The sequence below is a fragment of the Molothrus ater genome, chromosome 3, assembly GCF_012460135.2.
Source record: "Molothrus ater isolate BHLD 08-10-18 breed brown headed cowbird chromosome 3, BPBGC_Mater_1.1, whole genome shotgun sequence".
NCBI classification, from domain to species: Eukaryota; Metazoa; Chordata; class Aves; order Passeriformes; family Icteridae; genus Molothrus; species Molothrus ater.
In genome coordinates this window covers 1,704,461-1,724,673 of record NC_050480.2, presented here as the reverse complement: position 1 = coordinate 1,724,673, position 20,213 = coordinate 1,704,461, and the positions used below count along the sequence as shown (strand labels likewise).

The following is a 20,213-nucleotide window of genomic DNA, read 5'->3' as shown; positions in this document are numbered from 1 at the left end:
CAGTGCTCCTCTGGTCCCAGCTCAACTCAGAGTACTCAGCAATGGGCAACAGCAAAATGTTAATCAAATTCCTTTGAATCTCAAAACAAATGTTGAGTAGAGCTTCTTCAAGGCTGCAGAAAAATCTCCATGGGAAACGGTCAACATTTCTATTTAATATATTGTCTCAACATTTGGCATTTGTGAATCAACTGGTGAAGGGTTCAGGAAAATATTTTTTTTTTAGATATTAGGAATATATCTATGTGAGTTTATACACATAAAATGTAAACATCCTTCTATCTCAGACAGACATACCACCTAGATAAGGTTTTTCCTTGCCAACTATGTGTGTGTATATGTGATATTTATATATGATAAGAAGAAAGTTTGTAGCCAGTTCCAGCTGGGAGCCAGTCACCTTGAAGGCAGAGCTGGTTTTCACTTGTTTGTTTAACAAAGTGCATTTTAGCAAATGGGCTCTCCTCACCAGGAGCTGGACTCCCAAAATCTGCTCTGGGATGTTCTGCCTTTGGGATTGGCCATCCCTGTAGGTGCTTCCAGTCACTGCCATCCCTTAAGGTCTCTGGACTTTCCCATGCAGGTGTTTAGGGAGAGAGCTGGGCCCACCTGGCCATCTGTGGAAAAAATCCCATTGACCTCAGCAAACCTGGGTTTCACTGCCAGTCCCTGGAAGATTGTTACAGATATGCAAATAAACACTGTCCATCTCCCTTAATTAAAGCCTCCCCCTTTTGCACTGTCCATGGTATTAACCTGCAGTTCTTTCAATCCCTGCTCTCATTCCAGGCCCAGTGGAAGGACCCCCCTCCTTTGCTTCCACTGAAATTCCTCCAGGCTGGTGGAAGCACACACTGAAGGTCCCTCATACAAAGTGCTTCCCCCAGTAAATTCAAATGGATAAGACATCTCACAACTGGCTTTTATAACCTCATAAAGAGAAAAGTCTGGCTCAAAGCTGCTGATTTTTTCTCTAGCAGAGAGAACTGCTCAGGGATGTGCAGCACTTCCCCTCAGAGAGCCAAACCCTGCAACTCAGAGCAGGGAGAAGTGTCAGAAATGGCTGCACACACGAGGCACCACAGTCACTGTCCAGCTGTATGTGACAGCACAGCCACCACGTTTGGGCCCAACAGCTTGCCAGCAGAGATGCCATCTTTGTCTTCTTTGACAGCCTTGATGGGATCACTGCCACGAAGGCACCTGGAGCCCTTCAGTGAATTCAGGTGTGACCCTTCCCACTGAGAAGAAGGAGCAGCAACACAGGATTTGCTCACCCTGTTTATGTCATGAGGAGCACCTCCAGGCAGGGCACCCTTACAGCACTGCTGTACAAAGTCTGACAGAAGGCCTTGCCTCGGCTCAGCCAGTGATACATGGAGGCAAATAGCAGTGCTTGGCAGGCTGCAGATTTCCAGCTAGAAATCTAACACCAAATAGTTCTCATTCTCTCCTGCTCTTGACACTTGGCCTTATTTAGGACTGTTTTGTTTTGGTTTGTTTTTCTAAAGAAGGTACAAGAGCAGATCCTGAGGGGCCTCTATCTCCGATTCCCATTACGGTTTACATTTCACTCACTGGCAGACTGTCTCAGAAGTGTCCCAGGGTTTCCCCTTCAGATTTTAAAACAGCAGAAAGCAAGACAGCATGACCTCTCTCTGGTCCTGGAGCTGCAGCTGTAATCAGAAGCTTTATGATGAAGTTCAGCTGGAAGAGCAAAGGAGAAGCAAAAAAAAAAAAACCAACCAAAATGCAAACCAAAACAGGGGAATGCCATCAAAGTCTTTCAAAGTCAGAAATTCATTTTACCTTTGTCAATGGCTGTGGTTTTCAAGGATAAAGATCAAAGTGCTGACCGTGGGCAGAGCTCTGAGGAACGCGGAGCTCAGCCTCTGGAAGCCTGGCATTAGTGCCACAGTTAGACTGTGTCTAGACGGGCACGGGCTGCTCGTGCCAGCTTTGGCAAACTCGGCACCCCAGCGCTTGCATCAGAGCTGGAGCACTGACAGTGAGGCATCCAAACTGCAGAGGGGAGAGAGCATTCAGACTCCAGCAGAGTGCAACTGGACAAAGGAAGTTTAGGGGAAAAAAGGGACAACCAACCAAAAAAAAACCCCACCCCCAGAAAGACAGCTGAGATGCACCCCATCTTCCAGGTTTTTGCCTTGTGATTAATGTACACAGAAAGCTTAGATAACTGGGGGAAAGTAATGCCAAATTTTTATCAATACAGATGAGCTGGCTTCATATTTCTCCAGCCCTTTCATGTGGAAATGAGGCTGCATTTGATGGGGCCAAGCCCATGTTTGAAATAGCTCAGCTGGGATGTGCTTGTGGTGAGGGTTCAGGTGCCTGTGCAGAGAATCCTACAGCTGGACCCTTCATGGGGGCAGAGAGTGCCTCCAGCTTCCTGCCCTTTCCTTTCCCTCCTGGGGAGGACTAAAGCTCTTGCTCTGTGGGATAAACACCCACCAAGCCTGAGCTGATGGACTGTGCAAGGGACAAGGTGGGTTTGCCTGCTGAGTTCCTCCACATTCCCTGGCACATTCCCTTACAGATACCCCGCTGCTGTGTGCCAAAGGAGCAGGTGGGTAAATGGGGCAGGACACACACACACAGGTTCAGCAGCTCAGCTTATTGCACGTGGGGCCCTGCACGTGGCACCCTGTGCCTGGCTGAGCCCGAGGCTGTGCTGGCCCAAGGATGGCACACAGGCTGGCACAGGGATGAGCTCTAGAAGCACTGCGTGCTGCTGGACAGCCCCACCACCATCTCAGAGCTCCCCGGGGCCTTTAAAACAAACATTGCTCCTCCGGCTTCCACCAGCCACAACAAGTTCAAAAGGAACTGCAGATTGATGTGGGCAAACACGGTCTCCAATGGATGGAGACAGCGCAGAGGAGACATTTTCACAAAGCAGCTGGTTTCAGCTGTGCTTCACACCGGGGAATGTGCTGCCCATTGTCAGGAATACGGGGTAGGACTTGCTGGAAACAATGAGCTCAGAGCCCGCGCATTGCTATTCTCAGTGCTGCTCCTGACTCACCTGCATGGCCTCGGGTGAGTTACTCCAGATTTGTGCCTTAGTTTACCCAGTGGTAGTGGCAGAGATAGTAACAGTCTCACAGAGTGCTGAGAGAATTAGTTAATTAATATTTGGAAAACAGTTTGTGCCTTGACGTCTTTGTGCCTTTGCTTACCCATCAGTAACATCAGAGATAATAACTGTCTCATGGAGAGGTACGAGGATTAATTAATTATTTGAAAAGCAGGGTGAGATTCTTGGATGAAAGGTCCTATGTGAGTAAAACATATCATTAAAAACATCTCCTGCTCCTCTGTGAAGTAAAAATAAAGCTGTAGCTTCTTAGTCATTCAAATAATTAAACCATAAATACTGTTTATTTTAATCTTCCCTTTAAAAAAATAATCTAATCTAGGCAGTGATACCAGCTAAATAATGAAAAATGTTTCAAATTCAGGAGACCTATCAATTTGAAGAGCTTGATTCTTAATTGCTTTTTGATGTCTATCAATGGAAAGTGAGAGCAATTGTATTTACTGATGCTGGGGCAGCTGGAAGGATGCCCACAGCTCCTCTGCCTGCTCTCTCTCCTGGGCACAGCAGCTGTAGCTATGCAGGGTTTCTCACACTCTCCTATTTGACTTGCTAACCAACAGGGAGGTGCAGAACAGCCCATCTTACAGGCATATGCCAAAGGCAGTTTCCCCCAAAACCAGGGGTGCACTGAAGCAGGGCTGCAGGAACAACTTCTCCTCCCAGGAATGGTGGCAAGGGGACAACTGGACCAGGAAAAGGCACCATGAGCCCTCGATCCAATCAGCCCTTTGCACCCAGGGCAGCTCACACTGCTTGTCTCTCCTGAAGCTCAGCACTGAGTGGGTCCTGCACAGGTCCACAGGGAGAGAGACCCCCTGCAGTACTGACCAACACTGCACAGGAACAGCAGGGCAAGGGATGGGGTCTATATTTAAAATCATCTTTTATTTAGAGAGGTACATGATAAACGTGGAAACCCGTCTGGGGACTTACTGTAAATTGGGGCATAAAATACGTGCATTTGGCCCATGTATCTCTCTATGTCTCTAGTTTTTGTGCCTGTTTTTGTTTTACAAAGCAGATAGGTGAAGCAGAGGCTTGAAGGATCAAGTTTTTAGTTGAAAGGAGCCTCTTTTAAGGTGTAACTACTGCTGGGAACCTGCTGTGCTGGTCACCCCAACCACCACACCACAGAGCCTCCCCCGAGCTCCGAGGGCCTTGTCTCACCCTTTCCATGGCCTCCCACTCCTCACTGCCCCAAGAAGATTTTGCAGCAATCACCAGTAGCCTGTGTGGGAATGGCAGGAGGAAGAAAGGATGTAATTGCCTTCCTGAGCCCCAGTGCTTTCATTAGTTAAATGTCCTCCCATCTTTCCACGCTAGTCCAGCTTCTACTGAATTTTCATCAGGCCAGAAGAGGCCTTCAGGGCCATGTGAAAGCAGCCATCAGATAAAAGCGATTGGCACCCTCCTTATGCGGCAGGCAGGGAAGCAGACACGGGCAGACTGGTCCCACAGGAAGGAGAGAGAGGAGGGACCCGGTGACTCAGAGCTTTTGACTCCCAGCTGTCAGCTTGAGACGCTGCTCCAGCCAAGCATAAAAGCACATGGTTATCTCTCAGCTCATGAATAATCCCACTGATTTAAGCCATAAACTCCAGCATCCAGGCCTTCACTGTCTGACTATGCTCACCAGGAGTGGATAAACAGGAGTACAGGTCTGGATATTCCTCTTGATGTAGAGGAATGGCAGCAAGTAGAAGTTTCCTTGGTTCAGGTTTCTAAGAGAACGAGCAATGGGATGAAGAAGTGGCTTGGTCCCTGATGGAGGTCTCTCCACGCTGGACATGAGTGAGCTCAGCACCTCCCTCACAATCATGCTGGATGTGTGTGTGTGTGTGTGTGTGTGTGTGTGTGTGTGTGTGTGTGTGTGTGTGTGTGTTGGTGCTGTTTGGTGACATTGACCTCAGTGGTGATTCCCCAGGCATGATGCCCAGGTGATGTGATCCCAGTCCCCAGGCTTTGCTGGAGGTGAAAGTGGCATTTGCACATAGGATGACACCCAGTGTCTTCTCCCAACTGGGGTTACTGAGTTCTTCATCCCCGTGCCCATGGGAAATGTCCTAATTGTGAAGGAACCTCACTCACAATCAGAGATGTCCCTCAAAACTCCAAAAGCCAGTTCAGGGTACAGTTCACTCCCCCACAGTCCTTCTGGCTTTTTCTTTCTAGCACAGGGCTGAGAGATCAAGGGAAATGAAGGAAGTTCCATTCCTGTTGCTGATGGCAGAGTGAGTGAAGCCACCTAAATTATGGTGGTGCTGCTACCAGATGGTCGGGCACAGTTCCCTTCTATCAGACAAAGTAATAGCTTCACAGACAAAGTAGAGAGGACCAGAGATACCAGAGCTTTTGGGAAACACATCCCATAGCTGACTGAAAAGTGTGTTTTACCTTCATCTGTTGACACAGGATTTTAGCTGGATGTCTGTTGTTCAGTCCTTCCCCAGAGGGGAAAGGTGGAAACTCTGAGAAAGACTCTGAACCCAATGAAAATGGGGTCATTCTGTTAGCAATTTAAAGGGCATGGTGTGGGGTTATGCAGACTGGGACAGGAGCTGGTGGTTTAAATAAAATGTTCAATAAACCTGTGCAGAGCCCATTTTGCTTCTATTTATGAGAAGCTTTCAGTTTGGTCCTTTGCAGCCTTGTGATCTCTGAGCTGGAAATGTGTGAGCTGGATGGACCAATCCCCATTGCCTAATATGTCCAAATATTCTTCCTGCTCTGCATCCATCTGCTGCCTCATGTCATTATGGCATGCTGACATGAAAGCAGAAGGTGTGAATGGAAAGCTCCTTCTGCTGGCTTTAGCTCACGACAGCTCAGATATGGGTGCAATGCTCCCCTGGACACTGTGAGGCTCAGCATGTGCTGGAACACATTTCTGGGGCTGAGCTTCCAGGGGGGCTCCTAGGTATAAAAATAGGCCAGGCTTCCCTTATGTCTTCCCAATAACTGACATTGAACTGATCAAATCTCAGTTAGGAAGGGTGGCCCTTATCCTCACTCACAGCTCTGGGGTCTCAGCTCCTGGCTGGTTTCTGAACCAGTTCCCTCTGAGACAACAAGTTCTTTAAGAATCAGTGGCCAATACTGGATGAAATTCATCCACTTGCATTTGGTTGCAGGTTCCCCTAGCACAGATGCTGGAGTTTATAATCTGCATTTAATTTCCCCCTCTTTCATTTCCCCCCCTAGGAATACAAGGGGAAACAAAACCAGGAAAGGACAGAAAGGATGGAGGAGCCCCACTTGTGCCTGGCAGCTGGGAACTTGGCAGTCTAACTCCTGCTCCAAGCCCTTCCTTCAGAGTTCTGTCTGACCTCAGGTAAACTGCACCACAGCTTCCCCATTGCTTAGAAATAGTTAAATACACCACTCATTCCAGAGCATTTACAAACCTACAGGTGGGAAGCATCACCTTGGAGCCAGGCACCTGTAAAATTGCTTGCTAAGGTATGTGCTCCCAAATTCAAGGCATGGAAAACCCAAGGGTTTCATAACAAAATGTGGAAAACCCCCTACAAATATTCCAACACTCCCTTTTTCAGGCCACACCCCAAAAGCAAGTGAGACTATAATGGACAAATCCTCCTCTGGCAGAGGGCAGAGCCAGAGCACCCTTTGCCCAGTCTCAGCCTAGTCCAGCCCATGCAAGATGCCTGTGGGAAGAGGCTGGCAGGGCCCAGCGCTCATGGCCCTGTCCCTTTGCTCATGGCAGCAGCGCCAGCTCACAGTCTCACTGTCTGCCCATGGCAGACGTCTGTCTGAACCTGGGACCTGGGAAAATGGGGATAACATCAGGAAAAAACAACAACACCTTACGTAGCTGCTGCTCCATCTCACCCTGTGCTGGGAGATCCTCCTTGCCATGGACTGAGTCAGCGCCTGTCCTGTGGTCCTCAGCTCTCCATGGAGCTGCTGCTGCTCCAGGCTCGGGGCTCCTGGCATGTGGCATCCCACGTGCTGTGTCCCATCTGCTGCCACGGGCAGCACTGGGAGCAGTGGCTGTTTGCACCCTGTTTGGGCTGGTTTGGCCCCTGTGTGGGTGTGAATGCAGCTCCCCAGTGGGTCAGGATGGAGCAACAGCCCCTGCCCAGGAGTATTCACTGGCTCCTTTGAAAAATCTCCCCAGATGTTCGTGGCATCTTAGGTTACCACAAAGTATCTGCCTGGATCTGGGCTTTGATTCTCCTCTCTGTAGCTTTATTCCAGGCTGGCTGGGGCAGTGCCTTTCCCTCAGAGACCACAACTGACAGTTCTCCTCTCAGGGAGAGGGAGGAATGGGGCAGTGGTTGCATTTTGGGGGAGAGGGAAAGGCTGTTTGAGGCCATGGGGCAGCTGCAGAGCTGGCGAGGGTGATCAGGAATTACCTTTTTCTTTCTCTGGGTGGGATGGTGAGGTGAATGTCTCACCTCTGCCAGCTGTAACAAACATGGGGAGCTGAGCTCCAGCAGTAGATATGTCACCTCCCCCATCTGCTCTGCTGGTGAGAATGGCTTCATCCTGCAAAATAAGCAGAGACAGAGAAGCTGAAATTGCCAAGTGGGAATTCAGTTTGTATTAACTCTGAGAGCTGGCCAAAGAAGGAGAAAACATCCATCTCAGGAGGGTTTTCAAGATTTGGACACTTGGCTTCACGTTTTGGTATGTTCAAACATGACCTGTCAACTCTCATCAGGGGAAACAAGAGGAAGAACAAACAACTCAGTCTCCTAAAGTCAGGGCTGCCTTGGTTAGAAAGTTTATGAAGCACATGGCTAAAAATAGGTTAGTCTGAATCCATAATGTGAACACAACTCTACACTCCACAACTGGATATTGTGGGGTTCCTTCCTCTCTTGCTGTGCTAAATCCTGGAACATTAGGAAGTGAAATGCAAAAACAGCTCTTAAAAGTAATAATAACCCTCCTATCAAAATTAGAGCTCAGCTGTGCAACTTTCACATTCCTCAGCCATGTACTTGTGTTTGAGAAAATTCATGGTAAAGATTTTACTTACCTGAGCTTTGGGTGTCTCCACTATTAGTAGGCCACAAACGAATTGAGTGGATGATGCAAAAATGAGTGCCAATAAAATATTTACACCAATTCTTCATCCTGTGTGAAACTTCTTTTATATATATGTATATATGTAATATTATAAATAATAGGAATTATGCTCATATTTTGTACTAGGGATGTAAACACTGGTCCCAACAGCAGTGGCAAATGAACCACTCACATTTTCTGATTGCATAATTTGCCTAGAGGATGGATACATAATTACACTATAATTAAGTATAATAAACAGAGAAAATTATTTGAGAAGGAAAAATTATCACAGCCTCAACCACATCAGCCAGAAGCTCTCTTCTAATTAAGTTATTTTATTAAACAAAATGTTTTTAAGGTGGGTCTGCTTTGAAATTGTACATTATAGCCCATGTAATGTAATTTACTTTATAAGTAAAGCACAGCTTGTGTATGGACAGATGATACCTGATAGGACTCATGAAACACAGAGCCATTGGGTCCAGCCCAGCTAGGTGCTGAGTCCCTCACAGCCCTGGTCCAGGGAGCAGACCCTGGGTGCTGCTCTGGGAAATTGCAGCCTTTCATGTGCACTCACTTACTCACTCACAGGCTCTTGCTATGTTACCTGTTTGTTTGGGTTTCTTTCTGATTTAAGGGAGAGATGAGAGCACCAGGTAATTCTGATGCTGTCATCCTGTAATGATACAGTGGAGGCAAAGCACAAGAGAAGAGGCAGCTCAAGCTGGCCCAGGTAACTGATGGTGTTTGGAGTTGAGCCTTGAAGCACTATTCCCTCTCAAAAGCTTTACCCCCACTGGTGGGGCTCAGCGCTTGATGAGATGAGAAGATGAAGTTGGCTTTAATGCTGCTGTGGCAGAAGAAATCCAAATCACTGGATCCTGAACTGCAGGACTCAGGAGGATCCCCTGATCTGCTCCTGTACATGGCAAAGACCACCACACACCCCCAGCTCATTCCTCTTACAACTACAGCTTATTTTTTCAAACGCTTGCCCCTAGCCACTCAGGGACTGACTACAGGAGCCTTGGGGCATTACTCTGCAGGAAGCTACTGCTCCTGTTCCCCACCACCACAAAAAATAAAAAACCTTCACCTTCAAGTTTCAGCCAGAAGATGTCTGGATACATCTGCCTCATTTCCCTTCCTCTTGTGAGATTGTGATCAAGCCTCTCTTCAAGCCTCTCTCCTGTAAGCTCATTGACACTTGATACTGATCTCTGCTGGTTTCCTGGCTCTTCAAGGCTCCTCCAGCCTTGCAATGTTCTTTGGGAAGATCTCTGTGTAGCAGCAACCTGATTTCTTAGCTATTCCCTCCCTTTTTCAAGGTTTACTTGCAATCATTTAGGTTTTCTTTCGTGCCATTGCAAGAAATAGTGTAACTTCAGTAGCACATCCTGTTGGTACCTGCTTGGGATGAGATTTAAGAATGGATTTGCATCCCAACATAGGAGAAATTCCCTGGACAAGGCCAGGTTTGATGGGGTCCTGAGCAACCTGATCTAGTGGGTGACATCCCTGCTCATGGCAGGGGTGGTGTTGGAACTAGATGATCTTTAAGGTTCCTTCCAACCCAACGCATTCTATTCTATGATTCCAAGGACAATCAGCGAAAGAAGTAATTGTGTCCTAAAATATCAGTAGTGCACAACAGCACAAGGTCTTTGAATTCCAACTGTTGAACATCATGTTATGAGAACATCTGCACATGCCCAGTGAAGATCTTTGTCCAGCTCTGCCTACTGCTCACCAGGGTAACAGAGCAGTGTGGTGGTCAAGAGGAATCTTCTCTTGTTTGGAGTTTTCCACTCTTAAGTATTTGCAGAGCTTTGAACCGCAAAGTGCTGTGGGTTATTGATGGATTGCTGATGTGTGTGGCTACAGGATGCCCCGGGGTCTGCATCCTCCTCGTGCCCACTTCAGCTCCTCTGCCCATCTCAAGCACTCTCAGGTGAGTGGTGACCTGGTTTCCAGGAGGAGCTGCCATGACACGTCACGTGGCAGTCACAGACGTTGCAAACTCCAGCCAAAGAGTCATTCTCAGCTGCTTGGCAAACGCCAGACCACAGAAACTCAATGTGTCGTAAGATTCCACTTGGTCCCATAATGATGGGTGGGAAAAAGGAGGAGGATTATCCGTAGACCTCAAAGTGTTTTACAAAGGGAGACAAATGCTGCTATTCCCATTTATTGGATAGGGCAATGGCAAGCTGAGACTTGCACAAAGTCACCCAATTAATCAGCCAGAAAACTGCCACTGAAACCCATGTTCTGGTCTAAACAGGTTCTCAGACTGCCCTCATCACTGGAATATCTGAGTACCCTCCAGTAGCACATGAAGAGAATTTGGGCATGTCCATGCTGGCCGAGGCGAACAGCTGCCTGTCCATCCAGCCCCCTTCCCAGCCAGCTGGACAGCAGCCATCTCCAGGTGGAATGTAGCCACATTCCCACCATCCTGAGCCCGGATGTACAAACCCCACCACAAGGCACCCTCACCTAACTCGGCTCTGTGGCTTCCAGGGTGCAGCTCGGGTATGGGACACAGACAATGCAGATGCGAGACTATCTCTGAGAGCAGACAGATATTTCCTTATTCTAAATCTAGTTTCATCATCTGCAGTGCCCTTCAGAATATTTCCTCATGCTTTAGTTCCCACTGAGACATGGAGACAGGGCACAAATGTGTTGGTTATCTGGTCGCGGCTCATTGGAAGACAGATTTGGAAGATGACACCTAAATAAGGATATTTGGATGCACCGCCATAAAAAAAGAAGAAAACACCCCAAATATATGTAGCAAGTCAGGAAAAAGGAAAGAGAAAGGAGGGCATCTCTAAACTCGAGATCTATTTGTCATGAGCAAGAGTACTAAAAAATAGGTAACTTAATGACCTGAAGGAAGACTAGGTGTTATTACAGGACATTATACTGGCAAAGTTCCTGTACACCACAACAATAACTCTCTCCAGACTTCTATTCCCTTCCAAAGCATGAGGAAACACCAGTGCATTTAGCCTCAATTCCCTGGCAGGCAGCATCACTTCCTTGTGAGAGCTGACACAGCCATGGGAAGGCTGTTCTTTGCAGCAGCTACAAAAGCCCTGTGTGACCCAGCAGGTCTGACGTAGAGCTGAAGAAATGAGTCCTGCTCCAAGGAAGCTAAAAATCCCAAGGTGCCCTGAGAGCTCATCCTGGACTACTCATGCTCCTGGGTTTAGAAATCCTTTGAGGGTTGCTGAGTTCACACGAGCCACTCCCAACTCTGGAAGTCCAGCTCTGCTCACCTTGACTTTGTTTTCTTCCTTGGGCACTGTCTGCCAGCAATGGGCCACTGGGCAAGGTGGGCTTTGCTCTGACACTCTCCCCTGTTTCTGGATCCAGTCCCTGCTCTCAGGGATCCAGTGGCTGCACTAACTCATCCATTCTCCTGGGTAAAGCAGGGACAGCACGTGGCTCTCTGCAGCTTTGCATTTGCTGGACTTTTGTGCAAAGCCCTGAGTGAACACACAACTTGTGCCTGTGTAGAGAGGGCACAGGGGCTGCTGGAACAACAGACCTGGTTCACTTGGCCACAATCATCCAGGAAGCTGCTGGCAGAGCTGCAAATAAAATCCAGACATTTTGCCTTTTGGGGCTGTGTCTTTACACCAACACCGCTCTTCCTCTGGGCATCTGTGCTCCTTGTCTTATCAGCTCAGCAAGTCTCCTTAAAGGGAAAGAGCCATACTTTCATTCTTTAGACCTACATAGGAAAACCCCATAGATTCTTGCAATTATTGCCCCTTTGTGATCTTTACCACTTCCTCACCATATGGAAAAGGCCTGATCCTGATGGAAATAGTCATGGTTCCAGAAGCACCACCCAGACAATGTTGATTTACCTCCACAAAGGATGTGGCCCAGTGCCTTTGGCCAGACTTTCCTGCAGGCAGCCAGTCCCATCCCTGCCTCCTCCACCCAGAAGGCTGGGGAAGTCAAGGGACAATAACTCTGCTCAGCTTCACCTGGCCCACCCAGGGAACAGCTATTTCTGTACAGACACAGAAAACCCAAGCCTTGTCCCTTTAATCTAACATCTCATGCATGTTGCTAAACCTAATTCGAAAAAAAAAACCAACCCAATCTGAAAATAGAATTAAAGGAAGCAGAGGATTTGAACTGCACTATATTTTAAAGACAGTCTTTCTGGAAAACACAGGATTTAAAAAATGCCCCTTTTACCATGAAGTTCCTGAAACTATAGAGCCATCCCAAGCTCCTGTGAGATAAGGTTTGCAATTGGGAACTGAGTAATAGAGTAAACACAGTTAGCTTTGCATTAAGGGGCGATGTGTCTGTCTCACAATGCCCCTACTCCAGAGGGGTTTGGGACTATTTGTGCTGGAAATTAAAGCTAAGAGCAATGATGATGGTGGCAGCTCATCCTCCATGCCTGACAGAGGGATGGTATCTCAGGATACAAATCTCCCTGTGGCTTTGGAGGAAAATCTGCTTTGGAGGAATAAAACCCACCACTTTTGAGAACTGAAGTTCGCCTGTCTCCCACACCTGCAGAACTGTTGATTTTTTCGATTGTGAGCCTGCAGCCTGAGGTGTTTAGGAGGGCAGCTGTTGAGCTGCAGTGGGCAGAGCTGAACACTGCACCCTCCTCTTAAGGGAAGTTACACCAACTCAAGACTGTTCTAACAATAACCTCTCATTCCTTCATATTCAGTTGACATATTCCTATTAAAAGCATGGCAAAACCAGTGAAACACAGAAGTTTCTGTGGTGGTTTTATGCCAGGCACAAATATCTACATAGGAGCCTTTCAGGCCTCTTTGCATTCCCAGAGTAAGGACCAGATCTGACTTTCAATTCTTTAATTTTCTTCCAATTTGCTGGCATGAAATCTGACAGCCAGGCAGAGGTGTCTGCTTGTCTTTGGTGTGGATCTCCTGTTGCACTCCCCTCAACAGGGGAAAGTAAAATTGCTGTCCATTATCACAGCATCTCAGGTCTGTAAATTCTCAGGAGTTTCCTCCTGGAGCTCTGGAATACTTTGACCCAATTTCAAGACTGGGTATAAAGCATATATCCATGAGGGGAGCACACACACTTGGAGCATCTGCAGGAACATATGGCAGCTTCATATCCCACTCAGCAGTTTCCTGGGCTGAACACACAGAAGCGCAGGCTTTGTGAGACCAGCAGTTGCTGAGCCCTGGGTTTCTGTCTCTCTTCCCTGAACCACAATCTTTCCTTGGCTCTCTGAGAGATACCACTGCCCTCCTAACCTGGTGCTTCTTGCACAGAGTCTTTCTTAATCCTTACTCTTTCATGGCCTTTTTCACAGGTGAAGCTCCTCTCTGGCTGCCCTGAAAATCTCTGTCCTCACCTCCCATTGCAAGCAGAGGTGTTGTGTTATCTCTGCTTAATCCCAAATGGTGAAAAGAACCATTTCTAGGATCAGTAACTACACTTCAGATATCTTGGGATTGTGCTGGGCTGCTAATCTGCAGAGCTCATTGCAAATTTTTCCGGCTAAATCTTTTGTTTAATGAAAGATGTTTTTGCCACAGGGGCAGTTTTCCTTAAGTATAATTCTTTGAAGCAGAACTTCTAAAACTTTTGGCTGTTGTTCCTGACGACGATATCATTTTTCCTGTCTTATCAACATTTTCTGTGCAAACATACCCACCTATCAGCCTGTTTTTCATGTCAGCAACCAAACTTGAGTCCAACATTCCTTCTACTACAGCCAAGAAAGCAACAAATCCCACAGAAAGGATTTAAACAAATCATGTAGGTGTGGGAAGACCCTTCTGTGTCATTCTGTGCCTATGCCACTCATGGGACACATCAGTTTAAACTCTTAGAAACTCCCAGAGATGGAGATCTCTGCATCACCAGCTCTTTAAGGAAACAGCTTTCCTAAACTCGCACCTGCTCTTGTCCTCCCCCATGCAAACAGACCTATGACCACTGCACTCTTTTACCAGACCCCTTTCAGCTACTGTCTTCTCAAGTGAAGCCTCTCACAGCTGTTCTCAGTCTTTTCTAGACTAAACAAATCCAATTTAAAGAATAATTCTTTATAGGTGGTGTTTTGTGAAACCTCTTATCAGTCCTGTTGCCCAACTCCAGACTTCCTCTGAAGTTTAGCGTCTTTATTTGAAGTCTGGAGTGTGGGTCTGAGCCTGGGCCTCTCCAGCACCACGAGGACCTCCACACACAGGGTGCTCTTAATATCCCTTCCAACACCAAGTATCTTTCTGGCCACAGCATCACATGGTAGATATAGACTGGAGCTTGTCATCTACCAGCTTCCCTGGCAGAGTGCCATGACCTTGACCTGATTCCTTATGTGTATTCTTATTATGCACTTCCTTTTCTTCACCTCGGGTTATTTCTGAAGTGTATTCATAAACATTTAAGAACATTTAAGATCAATCTTCCTCCCAAGTCTTCCAGCCTGTTTTGTTGGTTTCACCTACTACTCCACCATCCAGACAGTTAACAGAGGTTTAAATGAACTGTGAGCAGCACAGACTTCTGTGGATGGTCCTCTCATTTTGATAGTGAATCATGCTTGCCCAATCCTCAAGGGTGTTATTCCAACTGATGGCTGAAAAATAGCAATTATGCTGATAGGTATCATTTCTGATACCAAGAGCAGTATTTCTGCTGAAGACTGAAGCCAAGAGTGATACCAGTGAATAACAGGTGAATCCCTGTTCATCCCCGGTAGTGAGAAACAGGCTTGAGCACCAAGCCCTGAAACTACACTCTCTCTCTTTTTTCACAGCAGCAAAGCTGGATTATTCATGGCTCTGAAGGCAGGATGGGCACATCAGAATGCCCCTAAAGCCAAGATGATGAGCTAACCAACTCTGTATTGTTAGAAGAGTCCCCACCTACACTTTCACACAAAGGGCCGATTAGCTCATGCAAAACTCTGGGAGGATGCCATCTTTCATCGTTACCAGAAGATGTTTAATGTATGTTAAGTTGCCAACAATTAAGTGTTTGTGTGTGTGTGTGTACACACAGTCCAGGAGATGCACACTGTGCCAGGGCAGAGCCACGTGCTGGGCACAGAGTCCACAGTGCCTGGGGTCCCTCCACCACTCCTGCAGTGTCTTGCTGCAAGGGAGCCATGAGCACTCCGTGGTCCGAGTCACTGATGGGAATACTGAGTGTCTGAGGGCACTACAACACACAGGAGCAAGGATGTGAAGCATCACTGCCCCATGGCACAGAACTTCTCTCTAAACCACTGGGTTTACATTGCTGCCAGCCTCACCTCATGAGAAGTGCTGCATGGCCCAAAAGGAAAGTGAGCAGGTGGGAGGAATGGGAAAAAATCCTTTTTTTCCCAAGTAACACATTCCCCTGTTCCTGCAGTGGTGAGCCATGCTGTTCAGAGGAACAGGTTGAGTGAGGCTGCACACAGCCCATTGTTTGTGAACCACCAAAAATCTATTGTCCACTTTCAATGGCCACCAGGAGTTCTCAGTGGCCAGTTCTCAGTCCAACCAGCTAGAACAATCTCTTTACATCATGGATTTTATGCCACAGAAGGACACAAATGAGAATCAAAGGAAGAAATCCTCTCCAGCATGAGAAAACAAGAAAGTCAGAGATACATTTGCCATGTTCCAAGGTCATACCTTATCCTCAGCTAAGATAGGAAGGAGTGTCTTCTCACTGTCTTTTTCTGCACTCTTCTGTGGTCCTTGCTGAAGATTTGCAGGATGTCAGGAATGCCCTATGCTTCCCATTAGCTTAACAGTTACCCAGAAAACAAAGTGACCAAAAAAGCCACGCATAGAAATGTGCTTTTGACAAACATACAACAATGGATGTCTCCCTGACATATTTTCTGATTACAGCCTCAAAGCAGTAGCTTTTCAGACACAGGAGTGTATCACAAAAATGTTTGCTTGCAAATAGGAGAGCTTTCTTACCTCTTGCTTATACAGTGAGACAGCAGTTATTGTATACAGAGGGTCTTTCCACCTGGACCACCTGTATACAAAGCACTGGGTGCTGAGGCTGTGTCACCTGCATCTCCTCTTCCCAGAGATGTTGGGCAAATCGAGCCCCTGGGAACTGTCTGTGAACTCATGCCTTACAGCTTGTGGGGAGGAATTATCCCAGAATAACTTTGGTCTGTTTCTGACAAAGAGTAACTGGCTGGATCCCAAATGGTTACATCCCTATAGAACCTTGCAGCAGTTATGGCTCTGGGAGCTGGGCTCCAGCACAGCCCATTCATCCAGTGGGATCTCTCAGTTCTGACCTCAACATGATTCCCCTTTCAGACTGACCAGGACATCTCCATCACTGTGTGCTCACAGCAGATGCATCAAGGGAGGCAAAGAGGGAGTTGTGGAAGGCAGGGCAGTGCCTGCACTTAACAGAGAGCGTTTTTACTCTGTGGAAGTCTTTGCACAAATGACTTTGTCCTAATCACAGCACTGCCTCCGTTATCGCCCCGCACAAACATTCCCTTCGGATCAACATACCGGTTGGGCTAGGAATCACACAATTGATGTTTTGCTTTCCACTGCCTTATCTAAATCCAGTTACTGCTCAAAATGAGACTAAGTCAACAGACTTAATTGAATGAAAAGGCTGTGAGACAACCTGGAGATTTGTGGCTGTCTGTGTCCGTGCAGGAGTTAATCACTGCACAAACACTTTGCCACAAACGGAGCCGGGCTGAGCGGGGTCGGTTTCTCCCAGCCTGGAAGCTCCCGACACGCCGGGGTTGTGTGAGGTATTGTTGGGGCTGGCAGGAGGATTTAGACAGCACCACAAACAATGTACCACCATGGAGAAAAGCTGGGGATGGACAATGGAGCAGCCCAACAGCAAACACTTCTGCTTGCTGCCTAGATGAGGAGATAGCAGAGATCCCAGAGTAATGGCCAAAAATAATTGCTCCCCTGTAATTGCTGCTGTCCAGATATCACAAACAGCCCTGGGAAACCCGCTGGGAGCAGCTGGTTGCCTGATGTCCTCAGCTCCTTCCGGGGAAGCAGCTGCCAGACCCTGGATGTCCCCAGTGGTCAGCTCTTGCAGGCATCACAGGATTCTCCAGGCTGTAAAATTTTTCATGGCATTCCTTCTGCAGATCGGGAGAGAAAGGTCTAAATGAAACATGTGGGAACAGCCACACTGGGACAGATCCTTGCTCCACCCCACCTCTCCTCCTGTCTTTAACAGGGCCATGAACAGGCTCTATGGAAAGACCATTGAACCTGAACAGGACCACAGCCAGGATCTAGCCCCCACTGTGACAGTGCTACACAAAGCTTCTCCAGGGCTGCAGGAGGAAAAGGACACAGCCTTACCCTGCAGTTACAGCCTGTCCTGGCAAAATCTCTGCCTCTCCTTTTCCTACCACCTGCTCGGCTCAGTGGCCCCATGTTGGCATCCAGTGCTGCTGCTGTTCAGGGAGGCTGCAGTGGGAATGTTCATGTTCACAGCAATGGTTCATCTTGGCCACTGCCTGAAGGGAGGCTGAGGCTGCAAACCTCCTAAAATAGACATTAAATATCTTCTAATACAACATGACTCACTACTTTCCTGGCTGGGAGGACTCTCTCGGGTGATGGAGAACCTGAATCAGGTTCTTCAGTAGGCAGTGACGGCCTGAGGTGACGACAGGCCAAGGTGATGACAATGACGACATCTCAAGGTGACTTTGCCATGAGCCATGTAGAGACAGAGCCATTTTAGCTGGGGGGCTGAACATGGATTCTGGCTGGCAAAGGTCATCCCCTGGTACAGAGAGACACCATGCCTTGCACAGGCCACCCACTTGTCACCACACGCTGGCCTGGGGCCTGGATATTTGGCTGTAAAACTGCAGCTCTGTTGGTGCCCCTTAAAAAAAAGAGGGCACTGACCCAGCCAGATCCTTCTTCCAACAGGAGTTCTTGCCCTTTGGCATGCCACACGAGCAGACAACACAACTTTTCCAGCAAAGTTAGGAAGGATGGGAAAGCTGATGAGCTTTGTGTTCAGGTGCATGTGGCCAGAGTGCTATGCAATGTCAAAAGAAACTGCTGCAGTTTGGGATACAACAATAACACACAGCACTATATTTCATTCTTTTAACAAGTGCTGAATATGCAAAGGCTCCTTTCCCAGCTTCTGTCTTCATCTTGGAAGCTGGGGAAGAGTTGTGTGTATAATTATTTTCAGATGCCATCCACTTTTATTGATTATCTGAATAGGATGCACAAATAATGGCAGCTAATGCCAGATCAGAGGTCAAGTGAAGCTCACTCTCTTTTGGGAAAATTGAAAGAAACCCACACGTGAATGGGTCATTGAAAACAGCCTGGGATATATTCCCTATAGTCATTCTGAAAGTTCAAGGGCAGGGGAAAAAAGAGAAGAAAAAAAAAGGAAGCTGTCTCTGTATTCACTAAACTTCTAATATCTGAAAGTGCTTAAAAAACCACTCACACTTTTTTCATACACTCATGGAAAAACACACTAAGCTTTTGACTCGCTGGTTTTGTTTTTCCAGCGAGTCCCTTCCAGGCTCCACGCGCCCTCTCACCGTCACGTCTGCTGGGTGAGCTGGGAGCTGACAGCCTCGAGAGGAGCTCTCTGTGATTTTGCCACATCGGGTTTCAAGTATCAGCTTGCTGGAAGTGCGGCAGAGAGGGAGGAGGGAGGGAGGGAAGTGGTGAGAGCTTTGCCAGCACACCTGCACAAGCTTTGGGCTCTCCTGGACACTCTGTGTGCTAATGATGTATAACCTGCAGAGCCTGGCAACTCGCTCGCTGAAGACTCTACCAGACAGGCTCTGCATGCCTCTGATTCCTAATTTCTTAAAACAAGTAAGAAACTGCCCCCCACTCCCAGCCCCGTGCTGTAGGTAAATGCCCAGGGTGGAAATTGAGATGTGCTCAGCTGGGCAGAGCTTCTACCAAGGCAAGGAACAAATGACAATTTAATTATGGTGCTTTAGGTCTATGTAATTCCTCTAACAAAGCAAAAGGGAGGAAAAAAGCTGAAAGAGAGACAGAGTTCATTTCAGCTCCAATGTTCTGCTAATTTTTCTTTTCACTATTAGAGATGCATCTGGATCCTATTTCTAATCCACTCTCAAATTTGCTTGAATTAAAATCCCAGATCACTGCTGTGTTTTCAAGTTGAAGTGTGCATAGTAGCCAAGGTTTATATTGCAATTTCTGGAGTTATGGAATGATGAGCTCCAAAAGTGGAAAGTGTGTTGTATGCCTGAATCCTGGGGAGAAAAAACCTGGTTGGCATCAGTGTTATTTGGAATTGGAGCCCATTTGTAGAATAAATAGCCCCGAAGTTCAAACACGGCTACATTTTACATGTGGTTCTGCCCACTGGAGCTGGTGCAAGAGCAAAGGCTGCCATGCTGGAGATGTAGGAATGGGAAGTGCGACTTAATTAGAAAGCCTGGATATTTTTCAACTTTTCCCTGACATTTAAAAGTCTCCCCATTAGTTTGAAGCTTATTTTAATGAGAAATTCACTTTCTGATCAAACCAGCAGTTGCTTTGAAATACCTGCACTTTCTCTATTACTCCCTGAATCTCAGTCCTGCACCCTGCTTATGAATAAATCCAATAGTCTTGTTAGACTGGAAAACACCACAGCTCTCATGGAGTTACGAATCCCCATATTCTCTGGGCTTTCATCTCTGCCATGACAATTCCCAGCTTCTGCCAGGTGAAGCCAGCCAGCCAGCCAATATTTATGGAAAATGAGCAGACAAATCATTTCCAATAGCAGGCCACAATTATTAATTGCATCAGTTTACACTGACATCCAAATGGACAGATATAAGCCAAAAAATTGGAGTAATGGCTCCACCCACCTACCACCCAAATGTAAACAAGCCAGCATGGTTAAAAAGAGGACTGAAAGTCAGGGCTGAGGCGTTCTCCTTCTGCTGTGTTATGGTGGGATAGCCAAACTTCCACACAACCTTTCTGCCAGGCAATTCATCCAGCCCTAAACTGACCTTACCTCACTCAGGAAGTTCAGTGGCTTCTCTCAGAATCAGCTT

The 20,213-nt window shown here is 47.2% G+C and overlaps 1 protein-coding gene across 1 annotated transcript in view; it reads left to right on the top strand.

Annotated features, from left to right (window-relative positions):
• BMP2 (bone morphogenetic protein 2) overlaps positions 1–20,213 on the top strand; it is a 317,130-nt gene that overhangs the window by 267,264 nt on the left and 29,653 nt on the right. Inside the window, exon 7 of the transcript XR_008508284.1 lies at positions 6,323–6,452. The gene's annotated coding sequence lies outside the window, so the exon portion shown is untranslated. The remainder of the gene's footprint in view (positions 1–6,322; positions 6,453–20,213) is intronic.